This window comes from Nanorana parkeri, unplaced genomic scaffold (genome assembly GCF_000935625.1).
Source record: "Nanorana parkeri isolate BGI_ZX_2015 unplaced genomic scaffold, ASM93562v1 scaffold35, whole genome shotgun sequence".
Classification (NCBI taxonomy): Eukaryota; Metazoa; Chordata; class Amphibia; order Anura; family Dicroglossidae; genus Nanorana; species Nanorana parkeri.
In genome coordinates this window covers 1,393,211-1,413,551 of record NW_017306303.1, presented here as the reverse complement: position 1 = coordinate 1,413,551, position 20,341 = coordinate 1,393,211, and positions in this window count along the sequence as shown.

Here is a 20,341-nt window from a genome sequence, read left to right as displayed (position 1 = left end):
TTTTTTTTTTTTTTTTTTTTTGCTTCCTCTGGATCAACTGTGAGTATAGAGTTCTTATAAAAGTTATCAATGTATTTATTTATTCTTTTTTTTATTGCTTTAAGTTGATGGTGTATTTTATCAACTTGTCTAACAATGTAACTGATGGGGTGCCATGTATTGATTTTAACAACTAATACCGTGTGTTTCATAAAATTATTGTTCTTTTTAAATAATTCAAACATGTTAATTGTTCACTTGCTAAGGAAAGAAACAAGTATTGCATAACTTAGCAACTTTTCTGTAATGGTTACAATTATGTTTTTTTTTCTGTTTTCTGTTTTTTTTTCCTTTTTAAATGAAATACCATCAGTAGTGTTATTGTGTGAGATGTAGTGTGTGACAGTTTTGTTTTTTTAAGTTTGTATCACATGCCTATACATTGGCTTATTCTTATTTTGTCTCTAAATGTATTGTGTGTGTGTGTGTATGTGATAAGAAAGGTCTGGCCTAATGACTCAGTGACATGCTAACATACTAACCTAGAATTCGAGGAACATCCAAGACTGCAGTACACTAAACCCCTAATCTGTCTTAATACCTTGAGTCAATCAGAGAAAACCAAGACCATGTTAGTTTACTTTCTTAAAGGGACAAGGGTCAGCCATTTGTTCAGCTTACCAGAAGAGGAAAATTAAGCTCCTGATTCCTAAAACTGAACTAGTATCAGTTGTTTAATACTCAGCAACAACACAGCATCACCAATCAAAGCTTGGTACGTGACTGTAGAGGCATGCAGTAAATTTATAAACATTTGTATGTATTTGTTATAGATCTATACATTGGACATTACCAGCTCTAATATTCAATAGCTGTACAGCTTTCTTGGCAGGGACCAGGAAAAAAATGATTTCAACTATGACCCCACAAGGATACTTGCTTTAGAAATGGAACTAGGGTTCGTGAACACACTCACATGCTGCAAAAAAAGTTAGGCCACTCCTTATTGTTGCCATATTGCATTATGCCACATTTTTAGGATAATGACAACATTATAAAAACTGTTGTCAAATTGCACCCTGTACCATCTCTGCCTCAACTACCCTCTGCTTGATATGCATCTTCTTAGTTTAATTGCAATATTCAAGTCAATCTAGATCAACAAATAGTCATTTCTTGGTTATTTTTAAAACAAAACTAAAGAATGGGGAATCCCCTTTTGTATCTATGTTTGATACACTTAAGGGGTTATTCACAAAGCTGCCGTAGGCAGCCAAGTGAATAACCCACCCGAAGTAGTGAAGTGAGCCGCACGCTGTTCGGCTATTCGCTTCAGGCTTGTACGGCTGATTTCAGCCGTATATCGGCTGAAATCAGCCGTACATCGGGTGGCTTCGGGTCGGCCGAACAGCCGGCCCGAAGTGCAGATGGTGTTCGAGTCAGCCAATCCAACATCTGGATCGGCTTAGCCGAACCTCCGGCAGCTCACTCGGTGCTGTTCGGACTATTCTCATAGATGCCGAACAGCAGTGAGTGAATAGCCGAATGCCGCTCTGGTGGTGGTACCGAGCAGAATAGAAAAACAGTAAAAAAAAGTTTTTTAAAAAGTAGAAAATGATTGGGCAGAGCTACAAGTGGCAGCTAGCTCTGCCCAACTGTTTTCTATTGGCCGGGACCAGCTGCCAATGAGGGCTTGTCGGAGCCTGCGGGCAAATGAAAGCCGGCTCTGCCAAGCTCTCATCGTAATGACAGATGGGCGTCCCTGGTTACCCGGTAACCAGGGATGCCCATCTGTTATTACACACTGATAACTTGTCAGAGACGCAGTGATTTTACACCGCTAACCAGGGACGCTGATCTGAATCTGCAAGTGGCCGTAGACAATAAAGATTGCTGACACCCCACACATGTTCCCAATCGGATGCGATGTCCCCATCCCCAGCTCGAAGGACTTCTATCGAGGCGGGTGAGTTCCTAGGCTGCTGCCAGCCTCTCCATACCACACGAGGCGGTCCCGGCTCTCCTCTATGAGCTCTCTGCCAATAACTTTGTAGGTTTATCACAAATAATGAAGGTGAAAAACAGTAAAAAAAGTTTTTTAAAAAGTAGAAAACGATTGGGCAGAGTTACCAGTGGCAGCTAGCTCCGCCCAACTGTTTTCTATTGGCCGTGACCAGCTGTCATTACAATGAGAGCTTGTCGGAGCCTGCGGGCAAATGAAAGAGCCTGCGGGCAAATGAAAGCCGGCTCTGCCAAGCTCTCATCGCAATGACAGATGGGCGTCCCTGGTAACCAGGGATGCCCATCTGTCATTACACACTGATAACTCGTCGGAGACGCAGTGATTTTACACCGGTAACCAGGGACGCTGATCTGAATCTGCAAGTGGCCAGAGACAATAAAGATTGCTGACACCCCACACATGTTCTCAATCGGATGCGATGTCCCCATCCCCAGCTCGGAGGACTTCTATCCAGGCGGGTAAGTTCCTAGGCTGCTGCCAGCCTCTCCATACCGCACGAGGTGGTCCCGGCTCTCCTCTACAAACTATCTGCCAATAACTTTGTAGGTTTAATACAAATAATGAAGGTGAATATTCCACATACACGACACTTTCCATGTATACCAAACCTGGTGATATGCGGGGGGCTGAGCCCATATCCCTAGACATCTGCACCTGGTGTGGAGCTGAGAGGAAGCGAATCATTGCCTGGACCTGCTTTACAATTCGAGAAATTATGAACTTTTTTAGACTTTGTGCGCAGGAACTAAAAAAACAGAGTTCCAAGTCCTAACAGAGAGTAGATGAGCTGAGCCTGGGGTAGCAGGCTGTCGGCCGGCCAATGGCCAATTCAGCCAGCTTCGAATTTCCCCTGGGCTGAGTCGAGCCGAAGCATATGCCTTCGGCTCCACTGAGCCCGTCGGCCAACTTCGGGAGCTGTACGGGCTATAGTGAATAGCCCGTACAGCAGGCCTTCGGTTCTACTGAACCAAAGGGGTCCTGGGGCTGAAGCTAGCCGAAGGATCAGTCAAAGCTATGGCTAGATCCTTCGGCAGCTTTGTGAATAACCCCCTTAATACTTTTTAAAAATCATAGGTAAAGTGAAGTAATTTATTTTTTGTATATATTGTATGCTAAATTGTACAGTTATTCTTTAAATCATACCTGCTACTATATTACAAAGACATGAACAAAGAAGACTTGTAGTAGACATGTGCATCGGAAAATAATTTGGTTCGTTTCGTTTCTATCAATCAAGTAAATAATTTTGTTTCGTCGTATTTGTTACATTAGAACTAATATGATGAATGATTCGTTATTTTGGCAAAATGAGTCATTCGTTATGCCAAATTGATTCGTAATTTTGAATGGTCGTTGTTTGTTATTGCATACAATTCGTTATTTCAGAAGACAGGCTATATATCAACCTTTAAGGTTGAAATTCTTCACTAATGTTTATTCGGAGATTCGGATAAATCCACATTTCCGAATAACGCAAATTCGTCTGAATTTCGATTTGTACTGAAACGTAACGCACATGTCTAGCTTGTGGAACAAACTACCTTATCTCACCACTAGTCCTCTGACTAGAGTTAGTATTACAACCTAACAACGAGAGGATTAAGGAATACTGTCACTCTGCCCTGCTGCCAGTTAAGTTGCAGAAAAGTTAAACTATACATTACTCTACAAACAGAAATATGCACAAACCATGAAAAAAAGCAACTTTAATGATCTGACCAGATGGTACTGGCAGACAGGGTAGCAATCTGGGGCCTTTATTACACTAGGGAATCTGTTACTAGCAGAAGCATGATAAGCCACAGCCTATTTTGGCACACACCTGCACAAATCTTTCTAAGCTCCAGGAGCAGGGGAAGGCACCTAATTATGTAACTGTGAACATACAGTATAACAACATGCTTGTTTAAAGTGACACTAAACTTGAGAGTTAAATCTTGTGTTATAAAGTAGCCACCACTCCACGCTCGCTCCCATTATGGACTACAATCTCACATTTAGTTTACTAATTTGTTTTGAGATTGTAGTCCATCAAGTAGCTACTTTACAACAAACACAGGGACAATGGGGAACAAAAGTAGCCATCCTCCAGAAGGAAGGACAGTGTCAACACCAGTTCAGAGATGATTTGAGGATCTAGAGCTGAGTGATACAGAAATAACGTACATTTTTGTTCATAGTTAAGGTACTTGAATGTATTTTTACGATTTAAATACTGAGTTTAGTGTCACTTTAAGTATGCTAGAAATCGGTCCTCGGTAGCATTGTCTTAACAAGTAAATAATGCAGATTGCTTTTCACTTTTTACCAGATACATTTAGAGGTAAAACCTAATGCTTTGCATTGCTCTTTGATCAATAGATCTGAGTTAGTGATCGCAAATGTTAACCATTACCGTCAATGTTTAAAACAATAAACAAAGTAAGGAAAACAGAAAGTAGCTTCCTGACTGCATTAAAGTGAATGTGATAAACTGGTTTCTTTCGTCACTGATGTTCACTGTTAGGACAGAAAGACCGGGAATGGAATTATCATGTCATGAATAAAGCATCTTACAAGGATTATCTAGTCACTTGGTGTAACTGGATCAGACTCTAACAGAAAGGGCACCTCCCTGAAATGAGACGGGAACCTCCCTGAAATAAGGTTTTGCAGGTTGGGATGTCTGTCCATGGTTGAAAGAAATTAAATCCAGTGAATGAAAGGGACTGGCCAGTGACTGTAAGCTAGGGAGGAAAGAGCTAGATGATGCTGTGCATCTTCCAACCTGGGAATAAGGTGGCTTCTATCTAAATCGCTGCAGCTTCCAATGCACAGTGTAAGAAGCTCACAGTGTGCAGTGAAATCAGAATGAACAATTTCAATATAGCAGAGAAGCCTTTACAAGTGTACAAGACTGAACACAAGGCTGTAGTACAGTTTTTACATATACTTTAAAGTGATATAAAACCCTTGGCTTTTTTTATTCCCCACGGGAGATCCAATGTTACCTCATACACTTTTATTTTTTAAACTACCCCATTTCAGATATTTTCTGTAGGTCATATACCACGGCCCTCTCCTCCTGTTTACAGGCAGGTTGCAAAGGAGACACCCATGTATGCACGCTCCTGGCCGGAATCTGAGCCAAGTTGTGTGTGTTTACTGAAACACAGTGCTCGGCAAGCCACAACCATGTTTCCGCCTACCCCATCCTCATAATAATTTGACAAGCAGCTGCAGCAGCCTATTGTTGCTCTATACTGTACTCAGTGGCCTCAGGATCCCTCCTCCACAACCCAGAACTTCAGGGAAGCAGCGCAGTTCGTTTCGGAGCAGGCGGCATTGGATAGGGACACTTGATAAGTGTTTGGGCATGGAAAGGTACCAGGGTGTTTTTCTCCTTAATGAAGATAATGCATTAAGGTAAAAAACGTATAGCCTTTAGTTCTACTTTAAAGTAAATCATACTTGTTTAACAGGTAGCTGCCTCACACATGGGAGAGTAACTCCTGGCAGAAATGTCTAGTCCATATGATTGTAAAGTATACAACTTGGCATATGCATATTAAACAATAAGAACATTGAAAAAAATGCAACATCCAGGAAATAGTTGAAATTCAGCTGTGTAACAATCATTGCATCTATTGTAACAACGTTCTATTTCTTATAAATTGCAAGAGCTCCTTTTTTCATTTTGCATGAAATAAATGATACAATTTAGCACACAAAATCCTTCGTCTTATTACATAACATTATTTTCTCTTTTTTTTCCCCCTGTTTTACAAATTTGTCTCCCAAATATTGCATCCTTGTGTGTGAACCCTCAGCATGTGAGACGGAGGGATGGGATCATGCAGAAGTTAATATCATGTATATTGCAAAAGAATTAATCAAACATGCAGATGGAAGTCCTTTTGTTTTCATTATTATGTCTCTTTCCAAGGGATTTTTCTGAAAAACAGATGACTTAAGTTTCCAATATTTACAGTTCTATAATATTCATAAAATCTTTATTAAATTTGCTGGAAGAATTAGTGAAAGAACTTAACATTTTGCTGCATATTTGCTAGTCCGGCATGAAAAAAGTACATTGGGTACAAACAATAGGCAAATCCTTCTTTCACTGATTAACCGGCATGTGCAATGTGCTTGTAATCAGAGTGGAGTGCATTAACCCTTTGTAAATAAGGGATATGTATGCCAAACACAAATCATGTAGCCAAAGCTTCACAGATATATGCAATAACAATTTCACTAATGCCTAAGCCATTTAAATATAAGGAACTGCTGAGGTTTATATCATACTATGTCATTTTTTAAAAGAAATGTAAACTGTTCCAAAAACATATTTGCTTTTTTTAAATAAAGGGCTTTTTTTCTGATTGGTCATATTCATGATATGGAATATAAAACTTTGTTTGTAAAATGTTAGCATATAGTCACAAACATTTTGAAATCTTTGCAAATGCAATAATAATCATTACAAATACAATAAATTATACTACTCTTACCTTTACTTGACCAAGTTGTGTTTGCCTGCTCTTCTTGTAATATTACAATCATATGCATCCTTTTTTCTAGTATAGTATATCTAGCTTTGTTTCTATGTAACACCTTTAAAGGGGTACATAGAAAGTGCATTATATGCTGCATGTTTTGGCTAATCATAATGCAAACTACGGTTTTCTGAGAGCCAAAGTGGTTTGTCTAAATGGGTTGGTGTCTACATGGTGTGCATGCGAGACAGGTCTATTTATTCTGATTCTTCAACATGCTATATATAGTCCATACATAGAGATGGTTTGTTTGACATATGCATAGGGCCATCTGCACAGAAAATCTCTTGTAATATATCTGTTCTGCCCTGTGATAGACACATCTGTCCTATCCGCAATGGCATATGTCACTCCCTGAGAGAAGGTAAAGCCACAGAGTCTGCTAAGGTCTTCACCAGTTCAAGGAGCACCATATTTAAAAAACACCTGTTGTACATGCTTTTAACTTATCTGCTTTAGACTCTAAGAACAAATGCCTATTCTTAGTCGTGAAAACACTTCAGTAACTGAGGTTAAATGCTGATTAGAGAGCGGTAGATTTCTCCTTAAGAATGGCAGATAGTAAAAGGGGTATGCATGACATTATTTATATTACCAGACCACTGGGACTCCCTGTAATGTTCTCCCCAACTTGGCCAGTCTACAGTGTACTTGAAAAGTTCATTTCCATAAGAACTCCTTACAAAGGGAATGATCAGTGTTCTGCTGCAGAAAGATATCCTCGGATGCTGTGAGATTTCTCTGTGCAAAAAAAAGTGCTTTCAACACTCTCAGGCCTTTATAATCTCTCATTAATCCCTACGCGCGCTTGTTGCCCAGTCTATGCAATAGGTGCTTAGTCGTATTGTCTGCTTTGTGCAGTGTATCACCATCATATTTAAATTGCATTAAATACACATTTAAAGGGGTTCTAAAGCTTCCCGTTTTTTTGCCTATATCTACTGCTTACAAGCAGTAGATATAGGCATACATTAAAAAAAAACAAAAAACTCTTAAATAGCGATTTAGACTGACCTCATTATCGCTGCGTGCTCCCGCGGCAAGAGTCCGGAACTGTTCGTGAGGCCGCAAAGGATCTTGGGTCGGGCGCATGCGCAGTTCGGATTCTCGGCCGGGAGACGAGCAAAGACGCAAGGTAAGTCTATGGACGCGTGCACCCGCCTGCAGACACCGCTGGATCAGAAGTGCCTGTAAGCAGAGAGGAGTCAGCGCTGGATCGGAGAGCCGCCGCAACGCTGGAGGGACAGATGAAAACATCAGGAAAGAAGAGGAAGATCGGATTAAGAGACATAATTTAAGGTAAGTGCTGACATTAACATGGGGGAGGGCATTTTTTTTATCCTTTAATGTCACTTTAAGTATCATTTGTGACAATTGCTTGCTACATCTTATAGTGTAGGGATACGATTCGTCACTTCCTCTTTGTATACGCCGTTCCGAAGGATGAAGTCTGAGTGATGAAACGCATTGGGGGGCGGAGCATACGGACATCACAACTTGCAGAGCAGCATGATTCAGCTGAGTGTGTTTGATCAAGCGCAAAGTTTTTATTGATTTTGTAAGTGCAATACTTTTTTTTTACTAATAAATGTTTTATTAAAATACTGCACAATGGAGAGCACTTTTCTATTTCCCTGAGTTATCGGTAACCAATTCTAATAAGAGGAAAGCAGGAAGCCGCATGAAGGATATATCGCTACTGAGGATCATAGAGGATCTGATAGAGGCGATTTGGCATAATTCATAATCGGCAACCAGGACGAATATACCATGGATGAAAGAGCAGAGCGATTAAGCGATCATTGGTCAGCCGTTTTATATTACAAGATGAAGATGAAGAGCAAGGAGATTGCCATCTAATACTGACTACTAGGATAGATTGGAAACCATCACTAGGACTTTTTATTGGACATTTGTTTTGATCTGTTTTTGCATTATATTTGTTACAAATGTAAATAATGAAAGAAGCTGAGAGATCTGTGTTATTCTGTAACAGGTTCTGCTTCTTTGCGGACACTTCCATCCCGAATGTAAAGAATATAACAGCTGTCATAGAATACAAAAAAAGTGTTTAACTGTTCACAGAAATAATAATAGTTTTTTTTAAAATGGCATGCCCGGGGGGGCATGCCATTTAAAAAAAAACTATTATTATTTCCCCAATTATTTCCCCAATTATTATTTTCCCAATTCATAGCAGACCCTTTAGGTCTAGTAGGGATGTAATAATAAAAAAAAAAACAGTGTGCGGTTACTTGTGGCTCATCTCCATCTGGGTACCCCCTTTCATAAAGGGGGCACTCAGATGCCATCCCCCTTTGTGGATAAGCAAGGGGTACTTGTACCCCTAATCATTCACTAAAGGGTTAAATAAAATTTAAATAAACACACACCTTAGTGAAAATTCCTTTAATTGAACAAAAAACAAAACATGAATTTTTGACAATTCTTTTATTTAAAATACATTTTTAATAATGTCCCACAAAGTAATTCCAGCATCAGCCGACAATTGAAAAAAATAACTTCCTGATGTACTGTTTACATCAGGCAGTGGGCAGAAATAAACAAAGCATGCTATTGGCTATTTAAAATTGAAATACCCAATAGACGACTGGCTAATGCTCCGCCCACTGCCTAATGTCAGTCAGAGAGGTGCGGACCTGAGAGAGAACTTTCTCTCTCAGGTCTGCTCCTCTGCAGTAGCAATAGCCATTCTGTTATTGGCTATTTTAAATTGCAAAAGCCAATAACAGAATGGCTATTGCTCTGCCCACTGCATTCTGTCAAATCAGCAGAGGAGTATTCTGTCCCCCCCTTTCCTGCCCTGCCAGGCTGCTGCTCAGATTAAGGGTCTGGTATAAGATTTTAAGGGGTACCATGTGACAGACTGAACCTTCACTGGGGTTGTTGGAGGAATCTGGGGGCTAGCCTCCTTCCTACTGACTATGGACCTAGGACTATGGAGACCCACTTGGACCTCTTGGGGTTACAAGGAACTATTATCCCAGGTTTATGTGTGGAGTGGATATGCTGCATATTTCCCCTGGCATTACGTTTAAGTGACCCTGTGCCCATTATAGGTACAGAGTGTGAAGCCAGCAACACCAAAGGGGTTAACTCTGGACTGAGACTCCCATTTACCTTGTTAGTCTGTTAGTCAAGTCCATTTGTCAATTTGTGTGATAGGGTTAACAATGGGATTAACATAACTCTGACACTAGATGTAGCTGAGTAAATTATCATATGATAGACACTGAGGAGACAATCCCATCATATGTATCTTCTTTCTCCCTACTTTTAAGGCTACGGGAGGGGATGGTTTGCTTGCATTGTTTAGATGTCTGATTGTATTAGGTTTTTAGACTTCCAGAACTGTATAAATGCTGAGCTGGTTTTCAGGCAGTTCCTCTTTTCACTTCAACATTAGTGTTGTCTGATGTTTGAGGTAAATCTTTATTATGTTGGGAGTTTAGTGGCTATACATATATTATAAGAAATGTATACTGCAATCAGGACTAGACTATGTTTTCAATTCATATAGCAAAACTTATATTAGTAAAATAATTTTAGAGGCGTTACAAGTCAGGAACTGGTGTGGATCATTATCAAAGATACAGATAAACATTTTATCACATGGCCCAATTGTTACTAAAAAATGTTTCCTCTTTTTTAGTGGGATTAAAGCACAAAAATCTCTTCTTTATGAAAGACAGATGCAAACTTAGGTTTCAATTGACATGCCAATTCCATAGACAAGTTCATCCAAAAGATCTATCTGACACCACCACCTTGCATGACCATTATGTTGACTCCGGTGATTATTCATACTGTACACATGCAGTGAAAATTGTGCTAAATCATAAGTTGCATCAAATAATGATCATCCTTAGAGATGTGATTCGAGTTTGCTGCCATGCAGGGAACTCCAGCTGGAAAACTAGATGGTCTGTTCACCTAACCGCCGGAATGCACCTCCAGCAGCTGCTGAAAGTCATTTAGGTAATGACAACTTCCGTCATGCGAGCTGCAAGCATCATCAGCTCCTTGGATGCAAGCGGTCGCACAGCATCACTGGTTGCTAGGATGCAAGTGGTCACACAGGGTCATTGGTTGCTGGAGCGTAGACTGCTGCCAGTGTCCTAGCTACCACTATCCTGCTACCTGCCTCCCCCCAGATCCTCACATCTACTGGGCCAGGGATGTGGGTAAGAGGCCCGTTTCCTCATAAACATGGGGACAGGGTATTCTCTGTTGAGGTTATGTTGTCTTGTATGGTTCAGGGGCGGGGACCCATTTGCTGCCTCCTCCTTTCCTGGTTAGTAAGTCTGCATGCTTGGATAAGGGTCTTGTATGGATTTGTGGGGGAGGGGGCAATCATTTTTTTTTCATGGGGTTCACCTTACAATCCATACAAGACCCTCATTGAGTTTGGTATAGATTTTGAAGGTAACTCCTGACCATTTTGTTTAAAAACAGAAGGAAGTGGCCATGAAATGTAATTTAGCCACAGTTAAAATGGTATTTTTTCTTTATAAATGTCACTTTTGCTTTAGTATATTGTACAGATGTGCCACTTCATGTGCAGGTTTAAAGCATACCCAAGCATGTTGATTAAAGGTTGTAACAAAGATCTGCGCTCTTGGAAGACTACTAAAATAATAAATTAGTAAGCGGTCCTAAAGCTGCTATGTGAACATTAAAAGCACTGGCTCTTTTCTCTGCTATCTAAACAACATTCTGTACATCACGGATTGAGACTTTTTAAAGGAGTTTTTTCAATTCTTAATCTTTTTTTCAATTCGTTATATTTTTTCATATATATTTTTCACCCCTTTTTTTCACTGGAACTTTTGTTCACTGGGTTCTCACAATTTTTACTACCACCCACCACTGAGATTGTTATGATGTATTAGTGCTTTAATCCATTGATATTTTGTCACATTGTATCACTAAAGGAGCCTTATGCTCTAAAGGTCATTTATTAACACTGAATAGGTCACCATTAGATACCCCTGCCACATTGTATCACTTTAGTAGCTTTATGCTTTTAATGTTATTAAACACTGAATAGGTCTCTTTGAAGACCCTTCAGTGGTTGGAAACATTTTTTACACCATTCTTTCACTGTGAATATTATGGTTTTCACCTAAACTTAATATTACATGTTTATCTTTATGGTTCACCTTATGGTATTTAGCTGTAACACTAATTCGTTTTAATTATTGGTACTTAGTTTATTCAAAACACCTATAGCGCTGTGCTAACACTTACTAATCACTTATGTTGAATAAAGGAATTGTGTATATCTGTTGCCCTTTAAGCCTTATTAAAAGAGCTGCTCCCTGCTTAAGTGGTATTTTTTTTAAAGGTTTTATGCATTGGACATGTCTTCTTTGGAAGTGTCCAGCTCCCCATATGTTTTGTTTGACAATCCCTTACATATTAGCCTTGAAAATGGAGAGAATTGATTTTAAAAGATTCGCCTCCTATTGACTTCTATAGGGTTTGCATTAAATTGCAAAATGTGCAAATTTTTTTACAAGTTTGCCAAACTTGGGAAGATTCGCCCATCACTCATAATCTTAAGTCATACTGTGCCTGGTCAGAATGCATACAGTAAATTCATACAATTTGTCAGTAACATATAGAGCCAGCCTATTATGTATAAGCCGGGAAGACTGCAATATATAAACTTTATCAATTATAACCCATCTAAACCACAACATAGATGCAGTATTTGCATTATCATAGTCATTGTATTGGATTAGGAAACTCTTAGATCATCACAGTCAACAGCAGGTACCATGTACACACCCAGATCCAGCTTTAGATTACAGAGCTATAAACAGCTCTACACTAATCCGCATTTGTAAGCCTAAGTAAATTATAAATGCGGCTTCAAGATGTTTCTAGTCACAAAATTAAAGAAAAAATCAAAGGTTGCTGCAGTATTAAATAAAAATAGCTTAGTACAGAATCTATCTATCTATCTATCTATCTATCTATCTATCTATCTATCTATCTATCTATCTATCTATCTATCTATCTATCTATCTATCTATCTATCTATCTATCCTATCACTCCATCCATGCAGGATAATATATAGCTTTTGCAGACCCCTTTAAACTGATCTAGTGGCCAGCATTAAAGGAACTCCAGAACAGTGTTGCTGCAAGTAATAATGTTATTTGGCACATAAATTAAGATAATATAATTGCATATATTGTTTGTCTACCTTTTTTTAGAATGCATTGTAATTGTTTAGTGAGCTGTGGAATTATTCTTTTTTATAATAACACATCTTACTAGCTGTATTTTCTTTATGTTAGAGAGCCAGGGTTTCCATTAATGATCTTGCTCAGAGCCCTTTTCACATATAGTTAGACGGTACTTCAGTTTTAGTTGGAAAAATAAAGTAAGCCACAACGTCCCCTGATCTGTAAACTCAACCTGATTCTTAATCTCCTGCTACCCAAACTCTAAAGATTAAAGCCCAATTCTAGTTAAATGTATTTTATCTTGTAAAAGAGTGGAACCAACTTAACATTTTGGCAGGTTTTTATTTCTGTATGGAACTCTAGTAAGACATTGAGCTGGAAACTAGCTCTAGATTTCTTATCACTTGCTGTCCTTATCTGAAGACTACTCAATTTTGATACCATCACATAGCAACCTGGGGGAATAACACCTGCCAAAAACTGAAGTGCTTGAGGATATTTAATTACATCTCAAGCATTGCAGGTTTTTTTGATAGCATGATGGTGGACTAGGGCAGTGAAATCTAACTTGTGGAGCGGGTTGGTGGTTATGGTGTATACAAGAGAGATATGTTCCTTCACTTAAGGTAAGTATGGGGTAAGGAGAGCACTGCAGTGTTGGGGTTATGACCTCTAGATTGGTGGGGTGGGGTTGCAAGGGGCTCAAACCACTCCTCAGTGGGAGAGAGATAGAGGAAGAAAGCAAAATAAATAGGGAGGAAGGTAAATGTCCTTTTCAGCGGCAGGGACTATTCAAACAGCAGAAAGGCATCATGGCACACTCACAAAACCAGCATGTAAAACAACATGTCTCACCACTAAGGATAATGACAGAGGTTTGGATACACGTCTTTAGCCGAGGATGTGTAAGCCGCACTGCCGCGCCAAGGCACCTCTTATAGTGCGGTCCTAACTCTAAACTATGAGAGTCTCCATCTTGGAGCACATGGGGGAAGAAGATATCAAATTGGGTGCAGGTTTGTCAGGAGGACGCCCCAACCTCCTTAGGGACTATTCAAGGCTCTGTTGGGCCCAGGGCAAAACATATAATAGTGGACCCCCGCCCCTGATGTCTCAGGCAGAGGGTCTCAGGGGGGGTGTGGAGGGTCTCTGGAGGGCTTTTTTTATCTGTGAAAATAGGGATTGCAGCTCAATATCAGTATTAGAGTAAATTAATCAACACTAACATTTTTATTAAGCTATTACATAGTTCTGCCAAGCATACCACCATTATTTAGCCAAAAATACATGCAAGTAGAACAATTCACTATATAAAAACAGACTAGTCCTCCAACTTACCCTAAAGGATTTCCTTAAGTGCATTTAATGAAATAATAAAAACAAAATAGTTTTTTTGCATAATTTGAAAATATAAATGTGAACCAAACAGCAATATTAAGCTACATCTAAAAGTGTGGTCTTACACGATAACTATGGAGGCCCCAAAGTTGGGACATTTATTGAATGTAAACTTTACCAGAGTTTTCCTAATGCTTTACAAAACACTGCAGTACCTGGGCAGACAGGGCTAGTGACAATCAAATCAGATGAATCAGAAATATTTGCATGCTGTCACATACCGTGTTGGAGTCTGAGTTGATGAGGGCGGCCTCCCTTGCAACTCTGGTCCCAGAGTGCCTGGATGATGGAATAGGTGCGCTGGGGCACAAAGGTGAATGAGTGCTGGATGATGACACCTCAGCCGGATAAGCAGTCTCTGCGATACTAATGAACCTTGAGCGGGATGCTAGTACAGAAGAAATACACTGGACCAGGAAAACCGTGGTTGCAACATGGCGAGTTGTTAACAGGCAGGCAGCATGGTACCAGGTGACAGGCAGGAACGAAGTCAGGAATAGGCCAAGGTCGGTAACATACGAACAGTGCAGTACAAGGTGCAAAGCAGGAGTGGTCGTCAAGAACGAGTTGGGGTCACAGGAACACAGGAGAGCAGTGGAGGGTCAAGACAAGCTGGGTCAGTAACGGGTAATCAAATCAAAACACAGAATCTCAGGAACATAGATATAGCTGACAATCACAGACCACCTGAGGCAGCATATAAAGCCCATAAAGCTCAAGAGTTCAAATTACACACAGGCACACATCCATGAGCATGCAGCGATGTGGGCACACAGGCCTACACATGTCTGCGCAGTGACACACGACGCGGCAAAGCTCTATGAGCAAAACCAGGCATATGCACATATGCAGACTTATGTAGCTGAACCCTGTATCTGACTTCCTGACACGTGTTGATCTGTGGAGAATCACGCAATACATGAATCATGGCTATTGTGATTCAGGAATTACTGTATATGTTTTTTCCCAGACTGGACTACAATGCTTGCTTTGTATATAGGTGAATGAAAAAATTTCTAATTTACTTGATTTGAAAAATGATTAGCTTATCACTAAACAAGACTAGCTCTGGACAGCTGTAGACCTCCATGGTTACATGCTAAAAAAAAATAATGCAATCTTAAAATTTGGACACATAATGTAAAGGGATTATTTTCCAAAAAATGCTGGTTGTATAGTTCTTTTGTTAACAATTGTTTTGATGTGAATATCGGAAGACAGAGATTCCCAGTTGAACTTGTGTTATGCTAAGGAAATGGCCAGGAGATGATCAGTATGGTTGTAGAATGTATAATTAAAAGGGACCAATGCTGGAAGATAGGAAACTCTTTGCAGCAGACAAGAACCTTTCATCAGAAACAGTGCTTTACACAAATGTTTATAATGAAATTGCCATTTCTGTATGACTGTTGTGTGTTCTAATATAAGTAATATGTATTCACCTCATTATAAAACAACCTAACATTTGCTATTTTTAATGCAGCTGAGGCTAATCTGCAAACTGATGATGAAATCCCATAAAATTTTACTTTATGTGTGTGTTTCAACTGTGTATTGACGTTGCCCTTTAAAATAACCATAGAACACTGGATGGGGCTAGTTTTGGTACAATATGCTTTTAATCTAGGCATTTAAGCTTGAAATACAGCACTTTATACTGCTACCACCTAATGCCAATAGTTTTAGGTATGCTACAATATACTGTGCTCCATTTTGTGAACATATAAGTAAGCAGAGATAACAATGTAAACATGAACCTACTAATTCATTTAAATGTAAACATTAGCCTAAAATTCTAAATTTTAATTTGGAAACCTTTGCGGATCTGATGGCTTGTATGAGCAAATAGATGATGTATTTATAGTGTAGCCCTGTTGTTTAGGGGATCAAGTGAGATGACCCTCTTCAATCAGCTGCCGCTGCCCGTCTGTAGGTAACTGGAAGATGGGACATGAATATATCTATAATAACAGTGCCTTCACCCAGCTGGAACTTATGTATTACAAGTGGGACCCCCCAGATGAGAGTAATCTTGGTCCTAGGCATGTTACTCTGAAGATGCAAATCTGAGCCTTAGCTGTCAAGAGTGATGAGGTCAGTCACTTCGAGTCAATTTAAAGTGGACCTTTACCTCCTTTGACTAAAAATCACATACATTCCTTCGCTAACCAAACATATTTTGTATTTTACTTACAATTTATTTTTTTCCCACTTGCTGGTCCACTTTGGCACAAATGATGTAATTGTGCTCAAGCGTTGCATCCTAGGAAGGTTACATCAGCAGTGCATTGCTGGGAAATCTCATCTGTAATCTGATGACATCTCAGGGAAAGGCATTTTCCTCCCCTAAGATGATGTGCATGGTCACATCTCAATGTCAAATGTGCCAAAGTTCCAGGAAGTAAAGGGAGATCTAGTAACCCGCACTTAGTTAAAATGGCCACTGTGATAAGAATGGGGAGGAAAAGAGAATTAAGGTATACAAAGTATGTTTGTAGATTGTAATTTTTAAACATTTCTAAAGGTGCCTTTGTTGTTATTCTGAAGATATGAGTAAAGTTCCTCTTTAAGATATTTTAATTAGTACAGTGCATGAAGAAGAGGAGGTAAGAAAGATGGAGGGAGCACAGGATACCTGTTGAATTACCTAGAGGCCTAGTTTGATAGTTACCGATATATCCTCACAGGGTGGAGACCCTAGAGGGAAGACCATGTGTTAGGAAGTGCCTCTGATATTTAATAGCCCTCCGAGCATGCACAACAGGCTCCCCATACCTGCTCATTAGACAGGTATTAAATATCCCTAATATGAAGTGTTATCTCTTGCACACCCTGCTGGAGAACACTCAACACAGCAGGTTACTGAGAATCACTGCATACTTAGAGGACACAAGCCTGCACACAGATAAGCTGACTTATCTAACAATGACAGATCAAAAACAAAAGAGGAGATTTCAGAAAAATACTGCATTCCTACAAAAGTAATCTCTCCACATTTGAGGAAAATTGGGACTTTTAGGTAGGTTGGGACTAAAGGAAATTATAACTTAGACTTTGGACATTTTCTGGAAATTATTCTGGTTCTGATATCTGATTTCACTTGCACGTGGAAGCTTCTGGTAATGGTATAAGCTAACGTTAACTTCACTTTTGGTAACATGTGCCTCCATAGTGTTGATAGTACACACGTTAAAATTCCCAGTAGTATTACCCAGCAGTGGCGATACATCATTTTGAGTATTTTAAATCCATGCTGAGTATTTTAAAAGTTACCTAAGCCACATAAGATGCAATAAAATTTAACTAAATTGGTGTATGGTTCATTTATTTATGAGTTAGAAGAAGTACTATAATATTGTTCCCACACATGTCCTAGCTGATCATTTCATTAATAATGAAGGCTACTTTTGGATTGATACATAAAGTTATTCACACAATATTTCAAGATTCATACTGCAGTGAACATTACTTAGTGATTGCCTGAAAATTAGACTTTTTCATCTACTTGTATGTGTATTGTGATGGTCCTTCAATATAGAAACTTGTATACCGTCTATGACAGCGATGGCGAAACAATGGAATGCCTACCACATGGGGCACACAGAGGCACCCCATGGTGGTAGGCGAGCCTAGGTAGCGGTTGCCAGAGCCTGTACACTGAAAGTTTTAAACAGCCTGTACTGCCTGTTCCATAAAAGCATTTAGGCGGCACTACAGGTGCCCGATCGCTTGTAATTTATTTTCAGTATTGGCACTTTGAGATAAATAAATTGATTTTGCGTTGCAGTTTGGGCAATCGAGTTTAAAAACGTTAGCCATCACTTATGTATGATGAGTTCTAAGTTTTGTTGTCTCCAGTGCAGTTGCATTTCTAAGTAGATGCTATTTTTCTTTTCACATTTTACTGCTTCCAAAAGATCTTCTTAAGTCATAAGAACACAGCTTCCAAGACATGGAACAACATGCCAAAAGTATTGGGACGCCTGCCTTTACACGCACATAAACTTTAATGGCATTCCAGTCTTAGTCCGTAGGGTTCAATATTGAGTTGACCCACCCTTAGATATAACAGCTTCAACTCTTCTGGGGATGTTGTCCACAAGGTTTAGGAATGTGTCTATGGGAATGTCTGACTATGGGAGTGTCTATGGGAATGTTTGACCACTCTTCCAGAAGCGCATTTGTGAGGTCAGGTACTGATGTTGGACGAGAAGGCCTGGCTCGCAGCCTCCGCTCTAATTCATCCCAAAGGTGTTCTATTGGGTTGAGGTCAGGACTCTGTTTAGGCCAGTTAAGTTCCTCCACCTCAAACTCACTCATCCATGTCTTTATGGACCTTGCTTTGTGCACTGTTGCGCAGTCATGTTGGAACAGGAAGGGGCCATCTCCAAACTGTTCCCACAAAGTTGGGTGCATGAAATTGTCCGAAATGTCTTGGTATGCTGATGCCTTAAGAGTTCCCTTCACTGGAACTAAGGGGCCAAGCCCAACCCCTGAAAAACAACCCCACACCATAATCCCCCCTCTACCAAACTTTACATTTGGCACAATGCAGTCAGGCAAGTACCGTTCTCCTGGCAACCGCCAAACCCAGACATGTCCATCGGATTGCCAGCCAGCGAATCGTGATTCGTCACTCCAGAGAACACATCTCCACTTCTCTAGAGTCCAGTGGCGGCGTGTGTTACACCACTGCATCCGACGCTTTGCATTGCACTTGGTGATGTAAGGCTTGGATGCAGCTACTCGGCCATGGAAACCCATTCCATGAAGCTCTCTATGCACTGTTATTTTGCCAATCTGAAGTCCACACAAAGTTTGGACGTCTGTAGCTATTGACTCTGCAGACAGTTGGCGACTTATACACACTGTGTGCTTCAACATGTGCTGACCCCCCTCTGTCATTTTACGTTGACTGTGGAATATTTAGTAGCAAGGAAATTTCATGGATGGACTTATTACATAGGTGGCAACCTATAACAGTACCACGCTTGAATTCACTGAGCTCCTGGGAGTGACCCATTCTTTCACAAATGTTTCTAGAAGCGTCTGCATGCCTAGGTGCTCGATTTTATACACCTGTGGCTATGGAAGTGATTGGAACACCTGAATCCAATGATTTGAAGGGGTGTCCCAATACTTTTGACAATATAGTGTATATATATATTCCACAAATATGAGACGACAGAGCATTTAATCATGTTGTACACTTGTAAGAATAACACATTTTTGTACTATTGTTGTTTTGGAGATTATTGAATGTGGGTTCACCTCCAGCCCACTGATTTGACAGCCACTGTATTTAATGAAATATACTTTTGGAATTTTGGTTCCTAATCTTATGCTCTGCAAAATAAATGTAGTATCTTAAAGTTTAACCCATGTATAGTCATTTTTTCTTTGTTCGTTGCATATGAAAAGTATTATGACACCTCTGCTCATGAATAGCATTCAGGAGCTCCTGAATGCTATGTTGTTGCTGAGAATGTCAAATGGGCGGAGCAAGCAATGACGTCACGGCTCGCTCCGCTCATCTGTTTACGTTCGGGCTGAATGTCATTTTGCGGCGAGTTTTCGTCGGGTGTGGAACGGTCTTCGTGCAGTGGGATTTTTTTTATCTCGGCGGGTGTCATGCATCGTGATTGACACTGGATTACATCTATGAAGCCATTTTTTTTTTTAATTAAAGGAATTGTCAAAAATGTACTTTTTGGGTTTTTTCAATTCAAGGATTTTCTCTAAAAGTGGTTTGTTTATTTACTTTGAATTTTAACCCTTTAGTAAACAAGTACCCCTTACTCATTCACAGGGGGGAGGGCATCTGGGTGCCCCCTTAATTAAAGGGGTACCCCGATGCAAATAAGTCCCCTTGCCCGCAGACCCCCACAACCACCGGGACAGGGTTGTGGGGAAGAGGCCATGGGGACACCCTCCCATGCCGAGGGCACGTGGCCTGGTAAGGCGCAGGGAGGGGGGCGATTGATTGCCCCCCCTTTCCTGCCCTGCCGGATCTGTGCTCGGATCAAGGGTTTGGTAGGAATGTTAGGGGGGACCCCGTGTTTTTTTGTCCCATTTTCTGGGGCTGGGGTTCCCCCTTAAAATTCCTACCAGATCTAAAGGGCCTGGTATGGATTTTGGGGGAACCCCACGCACTTTTTTTTGTTTTAACTGGAGGGGGGGGGTG